Raw genomic sequence first — 14,164 nt, 5'->3', positions numbered from 1 at the left:
TGCACAAAAGCTCTTACAGGGTACCTCATGAATCCTGACTCTATATGAGAAGGGAGAGACTCTTTATCAAAGAACAGTAGCATGGATGTAGTGAACATCTTTTCTCTGTCCACCATACAAGTCAATTGACATGCACCAACCACTCCATCGACGTCTTCAGTTATATCCTCTGCCTTTATATAAATAAAATAACCCCCTTGATAGGCGCCCTGCTGCGAAAATCCATGCAGAAAACATTCCACTCTGATGTCTTTTAGTATTAACACACGCTTCTTCTGCTCCGCAGACACACAACACATCTAAATAAGACCACTTCTTTTGACTCTCGCCGACTCCACACTTAATTCGACACATTCCGGATTTTACTGGAGACGTTAAACGTATTTCCCAAGTAGCATTCATCCAAAACCCTGACTCCGACCAAAAACGAGTCTAGTGGTATGCTATTTTCCAACATAGCTTTACGTTTTTCTGTTTCCCTTTTCCTTCGCCACTGTAACCCACTCATTCTCACTTTATGTACTGTTATCTTCACTCGATTCACTAGCAGTTTCAAACAAAATTTCAGTTTCTGCCATCTGCCGTCCCTGTCGCCAAGCTACTCAATACTGCCCTTGTTTGTTTGTTATGATTGAATGGCAAAGACACACCCAAGAAACACCCATATTAAACCACATCCCAAAGACAACTCTCGTTTGGGCACCGGAAGAAACACATGCGGAATTGGTGTGTAGTTCTTCTTTAACATGGAATTTTAAATTCCATGTTAAATAAACTGAAATCTCAAGTCTGAATAGGAATTCCACTTTTATTTTTGCTGTGCTTTGACAAATTTGAAATAGGAGGAGACAGAATAAAAGTGGGACTGGTGGACATGGGAATTGAACATCTGATCTCTGGTTCAGTACGATGGCACATTTTTGGGGAATTCTACCCACTCAACCACACAACCATGTACCTTGTAAGGAATTTGGGCCCCCATATCAGAAGACAAATGTTTAGATTAAAGGGAAAATGTCAACTTCAAATATTACTGTTCAAACATTCATACTKTTCAGAATTCCCCCAATCTGGGGCATGGATGTGGAGAGAGAGCATTCGTGGCAGGTGTGCCATCTAGCAAACTCTACGGTCAAGTCTAAAAACAGGCAAGTTTGCAGGCACCTCTCCTGTGTTTAGGTCCTTCACGAACTCAGACAGGAAAGAGCACACTAAACACTCATGTAAAACTCTCCAAAACAATCCAAGTATGTGTCAATGAGAATGTGAGTACAACATTTTATTACATTGAAGAACGAAACAGAAAAATAATTCACTCATCAACAACATTTGCTGCCAAAGGTCGCTGTATATTTATAGAGTGCCACAGAATGAGTCATAATACCCATAAAACCTAGTGGTCAACAGGGAAATGTTTCCAATTTTCGTACCATTCATTTTTCCCATAGGGGATTTTTAGAAAAACTTAAAATTAGGGCTGTGTTTCGTTTAGGCTTACCCTGGTGTGACGTTTTGAGAACAGTGTAAACCTCTCTAGGACAAGGTGACTTGTTTAACCTCTAGGTTTTATGAGTATTACGACCCCTCCACTGTGGGGCTCTATAGTCCAAGTCAAACAGATTCAATAATCCGTTTTTTTGATGCTACATCAAGTTAAATGACACATTTATTTGTTAACATTTTTTGTGCACTTAAAAAAATAATACAAATTAAGGCCTGTTTCTTACACAGGTGTATCAAAACTCCAGCACTAGAGTCGAGGTACGTGCCTCCATGGAAATCTAATTAACATTTTAAAAAATCCCCGTAAAAATCTGTCCGTTTTTTTGTTGTTGCATGTGTTGCGTCAATCCACAATCCACAGCATCCACCGATGTCGCCTTTCCACATCTGCGGTGAAAGGTGGCAAAGCTAGAGCAGTGTTTGTCCAGACCATGAGACATCCCATTCTTACACGGCCATTGTGCATACATTTATTTTGTCCTCCTACACCAAACGCGATCACGCCACGCAGGTTAAAATATCAAAACAAACTCTGAACCAATTACATTCATTTGGGAACAGGTCAAAAAGCATGAAACATTTATGGCAATTTAGCTAGCTAGCCTGCACTTGCCAGCTAATTTGTCCTGGGATATAAACATTGAGTTGGTATTTTACCTGAAATGCACAAGGTCCTCTACTCCGACAATTAATCCACACATAAAACGGCCAACCGAATCGTTTCTAGTCATCTCTCCTCCTTCTAGTCTTTTTCATCTTTGAACTTATATGGTGATTGGCATCTAAACGTTCATAGTTATTACTACACTGACCGGCAACACAGTTTGTCTTTCAATCACCCACGTGGCTATAACCAATGAGGACATGGCACGTCGGTACCTGCTTCTATAAACCAATGAGGAGATGGGAGAGGCAGGACTTGCAGTGCGATGTGCATCACAAATAGAAAGGAATTATATTTTAGCCCGTGGCAACGCCGACGCGCGTGAGAAGTGTGGGTGCAATAATTGATTTAACATAGATTTCTAAATGTATTCTGCATTGCTCGAGCATGCGACACGAGTGGTGTGGTCAGCCTATTAGGTCTCTAAGAAATAGGACAGACACGTCAGAACAAAAATCCTTTAGATAAATATATACACTGTATATATTTTTTTACTGTGTATCCCGGTATGAAGCTGTTATGTTTCTATGGGCTGATAGCAGCAAGGTCAAATTCATGAAAATGTGTGCGTGTGTGTATATATATATATATATATTACTCAGCAAAAAAAGAAACATTCTCTCACTGTCAACTTAAATTATTTTCAGCAATCTTAACATGTTATGTTAATATAAATATTTACACAAGATTCAACAACTGAGACATAAACTGAACAAGTTTCACAGACATGTGACTAACATAAATTGAATAATGTGTCCCTGAACAAAGGGTGGGTCAAAATCAAAAGTAACAGTCAGTGTCTGGTGTGGCCACCAGCTGCATTATGGACTGCACCAGATTTGTCAGTTCTTGCTGAGAGATGTTACCCCACTCATCCACCAAGACATCTGCAAGTTCCCGGACATTTCTGGGGGGAATGGCCCTAGCCCTCACCCTCCGATCCAACAGGTCCCAGACGCGCTCAATGGGATTGAGATCCAGCCTCTTTGCTGGCCATGGCAGAACACTGACATTCCTGTCTTGCAGGAAATCACACACAGAACGAGCAGTATGGCTTGTGTCATTGTCATGCTGGAAGGTCATGTCAGGATGAGCCTGCAGGAAGGGTACCACATGAGGGAGGAGGATGTCTTCCCTGTAACGCACAGAGTTGAGATTGCCTGCAATGACATCAAGCTCAGTCCGATGATGCTGTGACACATCGCCCCAGACCATGATGGACCCTCCACCTCCAAATCGATTCCGCTCCAGAGTACAGGCCTTGGTGTAACGCTCATTTCTTCGACGATAAACGCAAATCCGACCATCACCCTTGGTGAGACAAAACCGTGACTCGTCAGTGAAGAGCACTTTTTGCCAGTCCTGTCTGGTCCAGCGACGGTGGGTTTGTGCCCATAGGCGACATTGTTGCCGGTGATGTCTGGTGAGGACCTGCCTTACAATAGGCCTACAAGCCCTCAGTCCAGGCTGTCTGAGGACTGATGGAGGGATTGTGTGTTCCTGGTGTAACTCGGGCAGTTGCCATCCTGTACCTGTCCCGCAGTTGTGATGTTCGGATGTACCGATCCTGTGCAGGTGTTGTTACATGTGGTCTGCCACTGCGAGGATGATCAGCTGTCCATCCTGTCTCCCTGTAGCGCTGTCTTAGGCTTCTCACAGTACAGACATTGCAATTTATTGCCCTGGCCACATCTGCTGTCCTCATGCCTCCATGTAGCATGCCTAAGGCACATTCACGCAGATGAGCAGGGACCCTGGGCATCTTTCTTTTGGTGTTTTTCAGAGTCAGTAGATAGGCCTCTTTAGTGTCCTACGTTTTCATAACTGTGACTTTAATTGCCTACCGTCTGTAAGCTGTTAGTGTCTTAACGACCGTTCCACAGGTGCATGTTCATTAAGTGTTTATGGTTCATTGAACAACCATGGGAAACAGTGTTTAAACCCTTTACAATGGAGATCTGTAAAGTTATTTGGATTTTTACGAATTATATTTGAAAGATAGGGTCCTGAAAAAGGGACATTTCATTTTTTGCTGAGTTTATTTATTTTTTATATATATATATACATAAATAAATATATATGAGAGGGAGAGCCTTCGGAATGTATTCAGACCCCTTGACTTTTCCACATTTTGTTATGTTCTAAAATGTATTAAATGAATAAAATCGTCACCAATCTCTATCCAGTGTTTGTTTGTTTGCCGATCTTAATCTTTTATTTTTATTGGCCAGTCTGAGATATGGCGTTTTCCTTGCAACTCGGAGTCGCCTCTTCACTGTTGACGTTGAGACCGGTGTTTTACGGGTACTATATAATGAAACTGCCAGTTGAGAACTTGTGAGGCATCTGTTTCTCAAACTAGACACTCTAATGTACTTGTCCTCTTTCTCAGTTGAGCACCGGGGCCTCCCACTCTTTCTATTCTGGTTAGAGCCAGTTTGCACTGTTCTGTGAAAGGAGTTGTACACAGCGTTATAAAAGATCTTCAGTTTCTTGGCAATTTCTCACATGGAATAGCCTTCGTTTCTCAGAACAAGAATAGACTGACGAGTTTCAGAAGAAAGGTCTTTGTTTCTGGCCATTTGGAGCCTGTAATTGAACACATAAATGTTGTGTCACGATCGTCGTAACAATGAAGAGAGGAGGACCAAGGCGCAGCGTGATAACAGTACATCTTCTTTTTATTCGAAGACGAACACGAAACGAACACTGACAAACTATACAAAAACAACAAACGACCGTGAAGCTATGGAACGAAAGTGCAGACACAAGCAACTAACGTAAAGACATCGACAATCACCCACAACCTACCTAATGACTATGGCTGCCTAAATATGGCTCCCAATCAGAGACAACGATAGACAGTTGTCTCTAATTGAGAACCAATCTAGGCAACCATAGACATACAAACACCTAGACTGAACACTGCCCCATAAACATACAAAAACCCCTAGACAATAAAAAAACACATACATCCCCCATGTCACACCCTGACCTAACTAAAATAATAAAGAAAACAAAGATAACTAAGGCTAGGGTGTGACATGTTGACGCTCCAGATACTCAACTAGTCTAAAGAAGGCCAGTTTTTTTGCTTCTTTAAGCAGAACAACAGTTTTCAGCTGTGCTAACATAATTTCAAAAGGGTTTTGTAATGATTAATTATCCTTTTAAAATGATAAACTTGGATTAGCTAACACAATGTGCCATTGGAACACATGAGTGATGATTGCTGATAATGGGCCTCTGTACGCCTATGTAGATATTTAAAATTCAGCCGTTTCCAGCTACAGTAGTCATTTACAACATTAACAATGTCCACACTGTATTTCTGATCAATTTGATGTTATTTTAATGGACAAAAATTATTTTCTATCAAGTACATTTCTAAGTGACCACAAACTTTTGAATGGTAGTGTATATACATAAATAAATAAAGTACCAGTCAAAAGTTTGGACAAACCTACTCATTCAAGGGTTTTCATTATTTGTACTATTTTATACATTGTAGAATAATAGTGAAGATATTAAAACTATGAAATAACACATATGGAATCATGTAGTAACCAAAAAGGTGTTAAACAAATCAAACGTTTTATATTTGATATTCTTCAAAGTAGTCACCCTTTGCCTTGATGACAAATTTTCTAACTCTTGGCATTCTCTCAACCAGCTTCATGGGGTAGTCCCCTGGAATGCATTTCAATGAACATGTGTGCCTTTTTTTTGTGGAATTAATTTTCTTCTTAACGCGTTTGAGCCAATCGGTTTTGTTTTGACATGGTAGGGGTGGTATACAGAAGATAGCCCTATTAGGTAAAATAGCAAGTCCGTTTTATGGCAAGAACAGCTCAAATAATCAAACAGTCCATCATTACTTTAAGATATCAAGGTCAGTGAATTTGGAAAAGTTCTTCAAGTGCAGTCGCAAAAACCATCAAGAGCTATGATGAAACTGGCTCTCATGAGGACCGCCACAGGAATGGAAGACTCAGAGTTACTTCTGCTGCAGAGAATAAGTTCATTAGTTACCAGCCTCAGAAATTGTAGCCTAAATAAATGCTTCAGAGTTTAAGTAACAGACACATCTCAACATCAACTGTTCAGAGGAGACTGCGTGAATTAGGTCTTCATGGTCCAATTGCTGCAAAGAAACCACTACTAAAGGACACCTGTCTTTGTCAGATCGCGGAGTAGGTGAACGCATGATCTCTGCATGTGTGGTTCCCAACGTGAAGCATGGAGGAGGAGGTGTGATGGTGCTTTGCTGGTGACACTGTGGGGGATTTATTTAGAATTCAAGGCACATTTAACCAGCATGGCTACCACAGCATTCTGCAGCGAAATGCCATCCCATCTGGTTTGCGCTTAGTGGGACTATCATTTGCTTTTCAACAGGACAATGATACAACACACCTCCAGGCTGTGTAATTGCTATTTGAAGGAGAGTGATTGTCACGACTTCTGTCGAAGTCGTTTCCTCTCCTTGTTCGGGCGGTGTTCGGCGGTCGACGTCACCGGTCTTCTAGCCATCGCCGATCCATTTTTCATTTTTCCATTTGTTTTGTCTTGTTTTTCCACACACCTGGTTTTCATTCCCTCATTACGTGTTGTGTATTTAACCCTCTGTTCCCCCCATGTCTTTGTGTGGTATTGTTTGTTGTAAGTGCTTGTGGAGATGTTGACTGGTGCGCGTCGGGTTTTGTACCCATGTTGATATTTTCTTGATGCCGTTGGTTTTGGAATTAAACTGCTCCGGCTATTACCTAGTTCTTCTCTCCTGCGTCAGACTTCACTGCCACCAGTTACGCACCCCTTACAGTGATGGAGTGCTGCATCAGATAACCTGGCCTCCATAATCACCCGACCTCAACCCAATTGAGATGGATGAAAGGGTATACCTTTCATGCTGAATGTTTTAGTGTTCTGTTTTTACTGTCCGTACCTTGCTTTGTGTTTTACTATATATTTACTACAACCAAAGAATATATTTTATTTCAGATATATTTACTATATACATAGATTTCCAGGAAGGTCACCTGCATATTAACATGACCTTAAGATTTTGTGTTAATCACCCAACCTCGTTAGAGACCATGTATCTATCGCTATAATTGATCAGACCTTGCAGATATGCATACATAAATTTACCACCATTTAGAACAACCTCACCATCACTGTGTGAACTTGAATTCTCTACGTTCTATCTCCTCCCCTCTCTCTCTCCCTCTCTTCCCTTCACCCCTCCCCCCTTTCTCTCACTCTTGCTAATAAAGCCAGTTTCCCTGCTGATGGAAAATTGTCTGTTTACCTCGAGCTACAGGGGGTCTGGCAATCAGTCCTTAATAAAGCAGGGACGGTTAACGTGCTGTGCCGGGGGTCTCCCTTGGGACAGGACGCCACCTCCGCTTGACATGCAGGTGTCTCTGCTCGCCAATAAGTGCAGCATGTCACATAATAGTTGTTATCCAGCTTAACCGTACAGCAACCCAGGGAAATGTGTGTGTGTGTGTGTGTGTGTGTGTGGGGGGGGGGCTCAAAACCCCCTTCATGCTCTTTCCTGTCTCTTTTTTTCTTGGTAGTCTAGTGAGTGAGAAATACTGTATCAAGTAGGAAAGAATGAAATTAAATATATCATTTTGATTTCAACTACCTACTGACATTTTCCATTGTCACGGTTTTTGTAAGTGCAGATTGAATAGAATTCCATCCTTATCCCAAAAACAACCCTCTCTATACATGGCGGTGGATAGAACTACAGAGGAGTGCAGAGAGCCTCCGTGACACAGAGAAGAGCAGTCTCGGTTGATTGACCCGTCTTGATTGAAGCCTGTATGGTCAAGAAGATTGTTCTGAGAGCTAATGAGAGAGTTGATCAGAGACAGAAGGGATACAAGTCTATAGTTTTTGACGCCAGATGAGTCGGGTTGGTTTCCTGAGTAGGGGAGCGACTTGGGCCATTTTGAAGTCCGAGGGAACGCAGCCAGTGGGCAAGTATGAGTTGATGAGGGAGGTGGGGAATGGGAGACGGTCTCCAGAGTCTGGAGGAGGGGATAGGGTAAACTCCTCAATGCCATCAGATGAATCCCGGAACATATTCCAGTCTGTGCCAGCGAAACAGTCCTGTAGCTTAGCATCTGTATCATCGGACCACTTCCGTATTGAGTGCATCACTGGTACTTCCTGTTTGAGTTTTTGCTTGTAAGCAGGAATCAGGAGTTATGGTCAGATTTTTCCAAATGGAGGATGAGGGTGAGCTTTGTGTGTGGAGTAAAGTGATCTAGAGTTGTATCACCTCTAGTTGCACAGGTGACATGCTGGTACAAATGATGTAAAATGGATTTCAGTTTCCTTGCATTAGTCACCAGCCACTAGGAACACTGCCTCTGGGTGAGCATTTTCATGTTTGCTTTTGGCCTTATACAGCTTGTTGAATGCGGTCTTGGTGCCATCCTCGGTTTGTGATGGTAAATAGACAGCTACGAAAACTATACATTTATTCTCTCTTGGTGAATAATGGTGAATGATGAATGGTGGTGGAGTTCCGGAGTTCCAAATTAAGCAGCAGCAGCTGAAAAGATGAGCTCTTACAAATATTGAAATTTAAATGTTTTTTTAGAGTAAAGTACATCGAAAAAAAATCTAAAGAAAACTGCAAACTGAATAGGAGACCAAACAAGCAGCAAACAAAGAAGAAAGGCTTTTGAAAAAGTAACAATTTTTCATAAAATTATACCGTTTTCTTAGCTAGCTAAGTTGTTTACCTGTTGCTAGGCAGTTGCTAGGGACATTCCTGAAAGAAGCTAGCTAGCTAACAAGGAGTGTCTAGTTGGCAGAAGAGAAGAAGGGACAAAGTGGGCAAAATAGGACAGAGAAAGGGAAAGGGACATTAAGGTGAAGCAGTCCTCTAAAGACACAAAAGACAATAATACAAGAAACAACACTTCTATTGCCTTCCCTCTACGATACGCTCTCCCGGTTTGGTTTGGAGCGAGTATTTTGCATCCGCTTTGCTCCACAGGTAGTATTACAGGTAGTATTACATTTCATTTCATTACAGTACAACAGTTTGATTTGTTTGATCTTAGCTGGCTACATAGCCGTCTTTGATACAGATAATTGTGTAGTCTAGAGTAATTGTCGAGGTTACCTAGCCGTTAGAGGTTACCTAGCCAGCTAAACTTTCAAACAAAGTCAACAACGCAGCCACTGCTAGTAGCCTATTTCCACAGCCAGCAGTACTATATCTTTTAGTCAATAAGATTTTTTGCAACGTAAGCTTAACTTTCTGAACATTCGAGACGTGTAGTCACTTGTCATTCCAATCTCCTTTGCATTAGCGTAGCCTCTTCTGTAGCCTGTAACTATGTGTCTGTCTATCCCTGTTCTCTCCTCTCTGCAACGACCATACAAACGCTTCACACGCGTGGCGCTGCTACTCTAACCTGGTGTCCCAGCGCGCACGACCCACGTGGAGTTCCAGGTCTCAGGCAGCCTCTGGAACTGCCGATCTGCGGCCAACAAGGCAGAGTTCATCTCAGCCTATGCTTCCTCCAGTCTCTGACTTCTTGGCTGACGGAAACATGGATTACCACTGATAAACTGCTCCTCTACTGCTCTCTCCTCTCTCGCACGTGTTCTCGCACACCCCGAGAGCTTCTGGTCAGCGGGGTGGTGGGCTGGATCCTCATCTCTCCCAAGTGGACATTCTCCTTTCCCCCTGACCCATCTGTCTATCGCTCCTTTGAATTCCATGCTGTCACAGTTACCAGCCCTTTCAAGCTTAACATCCTTATCATTTATGCCCTCCAGGTTCCCTGGAGAGTTCATCAATGAGCTTGACGCCCTGATAAGTTTTTTGAGGATGGCTACCTCTCACAGTTCTGGTGACTTTAACCTCCCACGTCTACCTTTGACTCATTCCTCTCTGCCTCCTTCTTTCACTCCTCTCCTCTTTTGACCTCACCCTCTCACCTTCCCCCTACTCACAAGGCAGGCAATACGCTTGACCTCATCTTTACTAGATGCTGTTCTTCCACTAATCTCATTGCAACTCCCCTCCAAGTCTCGCACACTACCTTGTATCTTTTCCCTCTCGCTCTCATAACACATTCCCACACTGCCCCTACTCGGATGGTATCGCGCCGTCCCAACCTTCGTTCTCTCCCCCGCTACTCTCTCTCTTCCACTCTATCATCTCTTCCCTCTGCTCAAACCTTTTACTATCTCCTGATTCTGCTCCTCAACCTCTCTCTCCTTTCTGCATCCTTTGACTCTCTATGTCCCTATCCTCCAGGCCGGCTCGGTCCTCCCTCCTGCTCCGTGGCTCGACGACTCATTGCGAGCTCACAGAACAGGGCTCCGGGCAGCCGAGCGGAAATGGAGAAAACTCGCCTCCCTGCGGACCTGGCATCCTTTTACTCCTCCTTCTACATTCTCTCTTCTGTCTCTGCTGCTAAAGCCAATTTCTACACACTCTAATTCAAGCATCTGCTCTAACCCTAGGAAGCTCTTTGCCACCTTCTCTCTCCTGAATCTCCTCCCCTCCTCCCTCCTCCTCTCTCTGTGATGACTTCGTCAACCATTTTGAAAAGAAGGTCGACGACATCCGATCCTCGTTTGCTAGTCAACGACACCGTGGTTCTGCTCACACTGCCTACCCTGTGCTTTGACCTCTTTCTCCCCTCTCTTCCAGATGAAATCTCGCGTCTTGTGACGCCGGCCGCCCAACAACCTGCCCGCTTGACTATCCCTCCTCTCTTCTCCAGACATTTCCGGAGACTTCTCCCTTACCTCTCCTCGCTCATCAACTCATCCTTGACCGCTGGCTACGTCCCTTCCGTCTTCAAGAGAGCGAGAGTTGCACCCTTCTGAAAAAACCTACACTCGATCCCTCCGATGTCAACAACTACAGACCGATCCCTTCTTTCTTTTCTCTCCAAAACTCTTGAACGTGCCGTCTTGGCCAGCTCTCCTGCTATCTCTCTCAGAATGACCTTCTTGATCCAAATCAGTCAGGTTTCAAGACTAGTCATTCAACTGAGACTGCTCTTCTCTGTGTCACGGAGGGCTCCGCACTGCTAAAGCTAACTCTCTCTCCTCTGCTCTCATCCTTCTAGACCTATCGGCTGCTTTGATACTGTGAACATCAGATCCTCCTCTCCACCCTCTCCGAGCTGGGCATCTCGGGCGCGGCCCACGCTTGGATTGCGTCCTACCTGACAGGTCGCTCCTACCAGGTGGCGTGGCGAGAATCTGTCTCCGCACCACGTGCTCTCACCACTGGTGTCCCAGGGCTCTGTTTAGGCTCTCCTATTCTTCGCTATACACCAAGTCACTTGGCTCTGTCATATCCTCACATGGTCTCTCTATCATTGCTATGCAGACGACACACAATTATCTTCTCCTTTCCCCCTCTGATAACCAGGTGGTGAATCGCATCTCTGCATGTCTGGCAGACATATCAGTGTGGATGACGGATCACCACCTCAAGCTGAACCTCGGCAAGACGGAGGCTCTTCCTCCGCGGGAAGGACTGCCCGTTCCTGATCTCGCCCATCACGGTTGAAATCCATTGTGTCCTCTCCCAGAGTGCTAAGAAACTTGGGTGATCCTGGACAACACCTGTCGTTCTCAACTAACATCAAGGCGTGACCGTCTCTGTAGGTTCATGCTCTACAACATTCGCAGAGTACGACCCTGCCTCACGCAGGAAGCGGCGCAGGTCCTAATCCAGGCACTTGTCATCTCCCGTCTGGATTACTGCAACTCGCTGTTGGCTGGGCTCCCTGCTGTTGCCATTAAACCCCTACAACTCATCCAGAACGCCGCAGCCCGTCTGGTTGTTCAACTTTCCGTTCTCTCACGTCACCCCGCTCCTCCGCTCTCTCCACTGGCTTCCAGTTGAAGCTCGCATCCGTTACAAGACATGGTGCTGCTACTGTGAGGGAACGGCACCTCCGTACCTTCAGGTCTGATCAGGCCTACACCCAAACAAGGGCACTGCGTTCATCCACTCTTGGCCTGCTCGCTCCCTACCTCTGAGGAAGTACAGTTCCCGCTCAGCCCAGCTAAAACTGTTCGCTGCTCTGGCACCCCAATGGTGGAACAAACTCCCTCACGACGCCAGGTCAGCGGAGTCAATCACCACCTTCCGGAGACACCTGAAACCCCATCTTTAGGAATACCTAGGATAGGATAAAGTAATCCTTCTAAACCCCCTTAAAAGAGTTAGATGCCTTAATTGTAAAGTGGTTGTTCCACTGGATATCATAAGGTGAATGCACCAATTTGTAAGTCGCTCTGGATAAGAGCGTCTGCTAAATGACTTAAATGTAAATGTAAATGTGAATATTGTGGTCTACAGCTTATCGTGCATTTTTTTTTCATTTAACCTTTATTTAACTAGGCAAACCAGTTATAACACATTCTTATTTACAATGGCAGCCAAACCCTAACCTGGATTACGCTGGGCCAATTGTGCGCCGCCTTATGGGACTCCCAATCATGGCCAGTTGTGATACAGCCTGGAATCTAACCAGGGTCTGTAGTGATGCCTCTAGCACTGAGATGCAGTGCCTTAAACCGGTGCGCCACTCGGGAGAACACAACTAACTCAGGCCTAAGCAGAACCTGAAGACTACCTTAATATTAGAAATTGTGCAAAATTAGTTGTTATTATAGAGACACACACCCCCTCTGAGTTTCCCCGACACAGCCGTTCTGTCCTATAAATGGCAAAAGCAGAGCAGTGTTTTTGAAACGGCTGATATAGACAATTCCTAATATTTGAGACTTGTTTTATAGAGTGTTTACCTGAAATTGCAGAAACAGCCTGTTACATTCTGAAATTGCCGCAGAAGCTACCGGCTGCACTAAGCCACATAAAATATGGAAGTCCATCACAAAAACATGCAGATCATAAAAGAAACATGCGGTCAGGATAAGCAGTGCTACCCTGTGAAAATGAATGAAAAAAGTGCTTATTTTTTTATTATAAATCATTTGTCCTGTTATTTCTGCATGTCAAAATCGATTTCTGAACTAATACTTCCCAAATATGTGGTCATCTGATACACAATGCGCATGGAGGCAAAGGCAGCCTCGCCATGTGCCTTTCACGCTCTTCAAACTCAATACAAGGTGTTGACATGACTTGTGCATGTGTGTTTCTCCCTTATACTGCCAGCTAATGGACGCCGAAAGGCAGAGCTTTCCTGCCTTTCAAGTGTCAATATGTCGCATCCATTGTCATTGCACTCAAATAATACACGTGCACGTGTACTGGGGTGAAAAATGTAGCTCGCTCCTGCCTATGGACGTCACACTTCATCTGTCGCCTTATGGAGGTCATGATCGTTTTACTGCTGGCTAACATATTGCATCTGAAACAACAGTTTTCAAAGTTGGATTTTCTAGTCGAAACAGGTGGTGATAAGGGATTGGAGACCAACACCTGAATTTAGGGATCTACATCAAAGGAAGGGACAGAAAATAACATGTTCGTTTCAAGTTGCATCTACGGAAAAACTAGCTCTGCGGCTGCGCTGCTCGCAGCCGACTCTACTGCCTCCCCTGCCTCCCCTGCCTCCCCTGCCTGATGTTCTCCACCAGCGACAGCATCTGGACAAGAGCCGGTTACTGCGACTTGAACAACTTGCCTATAGCACTCAACAAGCATGAGAAATGTGTGCGTCACACCCAAAGCCAGATAGCTCTCAAGACATTTTGGCAGCTCACGGGTAGATCTGGCACTGACTGAGCGGAGATCGAACATCAGCATGCCAAGGTTAAAGAGAACTGTGAGATTTTGAAAGACCTAATTAATGTTACATGCTACCTAGGTCAACAGGAGTTGACATTTTGTGGCAACGATGAGAGTGCCAGCTCATCAAACAGGGGCAACTATGTGAAACTATTACATGCCTTAGTTTGCTGAAAAAATATAACCGTGAGCAATCCATTTGGAGACTGCAAATATGCAAATTAGCGGTATCT

Source organism: Salvelinus sp. IW2-2015, linkage group LG36 (assembly GCF_002910315.2).
Source record: "Salvelinus sp. IW2-2015 linkage group LG36, ASM291031v2, whole genome shotgun sequence".
Classification (NCBI taxonomy): domain Eukaryota; kingdom Metazoa; phylum Chordata; class Actinopteri; order Salmoniformes; family Salmonidae; genus Salvelinus; species Salvelinus sp. IW2-2015.
Note: the sequence above shows the minus strand (reverse complement) of the source record.